Source organism: Manacus vitellinus, unplaced genomic scaffold (genome assembly GCF_001715985.3).
Source record: "Manacus vitellinus isolate BGI_N305 unplaced genomic scaffold, ASM171598v3 scaffold_158_pilon, whole genome shotgun sequence".
NCBI lineage: Eukaryota > Metazoa > Chordata > Aves > Passeriformes > Pipridae > Manacus > Manacus vitellinus.
Window position 1 is genome coordinate 85,501 of NW_021939113.1, and position 4,959 is coordinate 90,459.

A 4,959-nucleotide genomic window follows, 5' to 3' on the forward strand; every position below is an offset into this window, starting at 1 on the left:
TGTGATGAGAGACAGGAACCTCTTTCAAGAGCTCAGCCAGAAGGTAAGTAAAGCTTCTCTCAATGCCAGGATTTACAAACACACAGACATCCACCATCACACCTCTTGCCCCACAAGGCACTTCTGCCACAACAGTCCCTCCAAAATTCCCACACTCAGCACATCTCTCTGCTCTGCACTAGCAGCAGCCTCTGACCTCAAATCCTCACTTTCCTTTTCCTTGTTCCCCAGATGGAAGGAGTTCTTGAGAAAACTGATGGTTATGAGCTGAAAACTGAAAGCCCAGACTTAAAAGACCTGTTGAGCACCTTGGAGAATTCTCCAAGAGATCGTTGTCTTCAGCTGGCAGAGGGAATAACCTACACCCTTGATGCTTTGGCTGGTGAGGCTTTGGGTCTTTGATAGGGGGGAAATAAAGGCAGGGCTGACTCCCAGGCTGGCCAGGCCCTCCTGCTCCTCTTCCTCCCCAAGTGGAATCTGCATCTAAATCCCAGGCAGGGCAGAGCAGAGAACCCCCCATGATACCCCTCCAGGCTTCTCTGCTCCCTCCAAGTGCATTCACAGCTTCCTCCCAAGGGGCTGCTCCAACCTCTGCTCTGTGACCTGTGACAGGACCCAGGGAAGGGCTGGAGCTGTGCCAGGGCAGGCTCAGGTTGGATCTCAGGGAAAGGTTCTTCCCCCAGAGGGTGGGTGGCACTGACCAGGCTCCCCAGGGCAGTGGGCACGGCCCCAAGGCTGCCAGAGCTCCAGGAGTGTTTGGACAACACTCTCAGGGACAGGATGGGATAGTTGGGGTGTCCTGAGAAGGGCCAGGAATCAGACTCCATGATCCTTGGAATCCCTCCCAACTCACGAGATTCCATGAATCTGTGAGTAACAGACACATCCCTCTCAGAGCATAAATCATTTGGAATAAAACATCCAAAGAGCTCTGGAACAAACAGAAATTGTTTCCTACAAGAAATGATCACCCTTCTCACCCTGCTCACCCTGCCCATCCCACCAGCTCTCTCAAACACCTGGCTGGCAGGTTTCTGATCAGAGCTGGTTTCATTCTGCAGAGCTACTGGACAATCAGCTGCTGTTGCTGCTGGAATCCTTGGAAAGGAAGATTGTGTCCCAACAGCTGCAGCTGGTGAGTACCCACATCACACTTGGCTCCTTTGAAGGGCTAACAGGGGCATTTTAATTAAAGCACTGTGTCCATGATGAGATCACAATTTCACAACTTGCTAAAACACTGATTTGCCTTTTTTGTTGTTGCTCTGAAGGTTGGAAAACTCCTGGAGCACAATCTGAAGAAGGTGGATATGCCTTTCCGTGTGGATGCCAGCCTGCTCTCCTTCCCACAGCAGGAGGATAAGATCTTAACCATGGCCCTGGTGGAGCTGAGCAGAGTGAAGCTCCAGGAAGATGGATCAGCTGAGCCCATGGAACAGCCCGATGAGGTCGTGGCCGCCCTGTATGTGGCCCTGTACGCCCTCAGCCTCCTCAGTGGGGACCTGCCCCTGCCCAGGGAATCCCTCCCCGAGATGCTGGAAAACCTCTACCCACCAGCCACTCCTCTCCCCCAATTTCATCCTTGTTAATGCTCAAGGCTGCTTTGGCTGCAATAAGCAAAATTAAGGCAGGAAAACTCATTATGTATCCAAAAGGCTGGATATCAAAGTGGATTTCTCTGGCTGTCGTTCATTGAAAGCAGAGGGACAACTGGAAAATCCACGAGCCCAAATAATCACAGGCCTGGCAGCTGCGCCTCGTGTGCTTCCCTAAAAACGCTGCTGCTTCTGCAACCAATGAATGGGAAAGGGAAGGGCAAGGGAATGCCAAGGGAAAAGAGGCAAAAAATGCAATGGAAACAAAAGCCAAAGGAAAAGACCTGCAGTGATCCACTTACCCTGGTCCCCCCTGGGGGTCCTGGGGGGCTCCAGGAGCTGCTGGTGGCACAAAGGTGGGGGCATCCCAGGGCTTTCACCCACCCTTCCCTGCTCCCAGCAGTGCCATGGCCACAGGCTGCTCCAGGGACATGGGGCAGTGCTTCAGATACCATTTAAATACTCTCATTATCACTTTATAAATAAAGAGGAGCTTCTTGCTGAGCAACCCGCTGTTCTGGAAGGCAACTTCTTTCTTTCTGTGTGTTTTCGGTCCCACAGCACATCCCACAACCTTGGGAGTGAGGCTGTCACAGAAATAAGGACACGTAGCCAATTCCTAATGCACCCCTACTCCATGGATACAAAGAGATAGGAAGGCAAATAATTACTGACCAACACCAACCTTCTCCCATGCACTGGCAGAACGGCCTCCCTAGAGCAGATGTTCCTGGCTCTGCAGGGATCAGTGTCAGTCCACGCGACTCAGGCTGCAAAAGAGGGCACAGACTGAGGCAAGAACTGCAGGGCACAGGTTAAAGGGCACTTATTTTCCACCCAAGTCTGCAAAATATGACTGATGATTCCACAGCCCCTACCAGTCACTGATATCACACTTGGCTCTTTACTTCTTTTTACTTCTTTACCTGAACTCCAGCCCCAAGAAATCCTCCACTGCAGGGAAAGGCAGGAAGAGATCACAAACCAGCACAGCCCAAACATGCTGAAAACACAGACACAGTGTAACATCTGCAGGCCCAGCTCCACTCAGGGTTCTGGAGGGGTGGGTGGGTTTCATCTGCTCCATCTGTAGAAGTTCCAGTGACTCACAGTCTCTCTTAAAGTTTCCAACGATCTGACTCTGCCCAATCACCAAAGCCTTTCAGTGGCAGAGTTAAGCAATAGTTGTGTAAAAACTGAACAAGGTGAAAATGACAGGAAGTCTCTCACATCTGAGAGTGACTCGGGATAAGCTGCAGTGACCAGCCAGGGATCCTCCTGCACGGACTGGGTCGAAGGACTGGGTCTAACGGTGCTTCTGCCCCAGGGGTTGCTTCAGGGAGACCCCCCTTAGCAAGGTAAGGGAAATCACTTTGGGTTAAAACTCTTTGGGTTTGTGCTCCTTCCAGCTTCCTGTGCCAACTCCCTCATTTAGCAAACGCTTCCGGCCCTCTGAGCAGAAGGGAAGCCAGAGATCTCCTCCCCAGTCCTGCTGCTCTGCAGGGCTCACAGCCCCTCAGCAGACCCAGGCTCCCCATCCACAGGAGGCATCCACCAAACAGGCAAGTGCCTTATTGCAGAGCTTGGGCTGTGGCAGAGCCTTGGGGGAAGCTGCCTGCTAAGTGCTCTTCTTTAGCTTTTCTCCCTTCTTGAAGACTTCCAAGGCAATGAGTCCTGCAAGTGCTACTAAAATTGGGCACACGAGCCTATTTGTCTTGGCAATGGATTTAACCTGAGGGACAGTAGGGTTAGATGGGGCATTGGGAAGAAATTCCTCCCTGGGAGCCAGGGGAGGCCCTGGCACAGGTTGCCCAGAGAACCTGGGGCTGCCTCAGCCCTGGAAGTGTCCAAGGCCAGGTTGGACGGGGCTTGGAGCAACCTGGGCTAGTGGAAGGTGTCCCTGCCCATGGCAGGGGGAGGGACTGGATGGGCTTTAAGGTCTCTTCCAACCCAAACCAGTCTGGCATTCCCTGGCTTTCCCTCCCCCAACACACCAGAAAAGTGAAACTGAAACTCCTTTTTTTGTGAAAAACAAGCTGCCTCAGGAAACAGGGCTTTGTTTCTGGCTCTCAAACACCAGCTCTGCCCTGCAGAGCACCAGACCACACCCAAGGGGCTGGCCTGGGCTGATTGCTTTATATCTCCGGAAGATTTGTCCCCAAAATCTGCACCCTCAGAGCCTGCAAGCTGTGCTCTGTCTGCACCATGACTGGGGTTCATCAGCAAAGGGGGACAAGTCCAAACAACCCGCAGCTCCTGCTCCTTCCTCTCCAAACACTCCCTAAAACAACCCTCTGAAAGTTGGCTCCTTAGATAATGTGGTGTATTTAGGTCATTATTTTGAAAGCTTCTTAATAATTGAACTAACATTTGGTTACAATGTCCTGCTCTCACTTCAAATAATTTGGCTTAATTTGCCGTGCCACTTTCCCAAGGCACAAATCCACTTGGCTTGGCTGCAAAACTTCATCCACACACAGCAGAATGTTTAAAAAAGTCACCAGATACATCGTAAGTCAAGGGGATTCAAGCAAACAATCGGTCCCTGTCGAGAGCATCGCAGACCAGGAGCACTTCAGACCATTCTGTCTTCTGACACAAAAAAGAAAACGAAACAGCATATTCCACCCACATACCTCCTACCAGTGCACAGGGTTCAGACTGGACAGTGTGCTGCTGCCTGGAGAAGATGGGAAAAGCACAGGTAAAGCCCAAATATATCAACCTGATATATTCCTGTTCACCAATTCCATAGGTAATGTTTTGGGGTCACTGGGGTCATGGCTGAACTGTCCCACGTTCCAGCTTTCCTGTGGGTGAAATACTTACAGTGCTGAGTCTGTGCCATCCTGCTGAAGCAAATGCATGGAATCATTTCAGAGTCCCTCCTTCCCTCGGGAGATGGTCCAGGTTCCAGCCAATTCGCTCTCTCAAAGGTCACTGCTGACCAAGTCGATGGGTCTCTCAGCCTTAGTGTTGACCCTGCAAGTGTGGAGCTGAAAGGAGGTGGCTCCTTGTCCCAGGAGTTTTCCATCAAGCTGCAGAAGAAGTCCATACCAATGGACTCACTGGAGAAAGTGAGAAAAAATAGGTAAGGCAGGACAAAGGCAGCACACACGCTCTGGCCATCCCCACCCAACCCATGCTGGGTCACACAATGGGTGTCCAACAGCACGAAAAAAACAAGATTGAGACCTTAGACAATGAATTCCCCCTAACTAGGCCAGGCTGGGTGGGGCTTGGAGCCAGAACATCCCCTCTGAGCCTCCTTTTCCCCAGCTTGAGCCCCCCCAGCTCTCTCAGCTGCTCCTCAAATGACTTGTGCTCCAGCCTGTTCCCATCCTTTTTCTCTTTCAGAAAAATC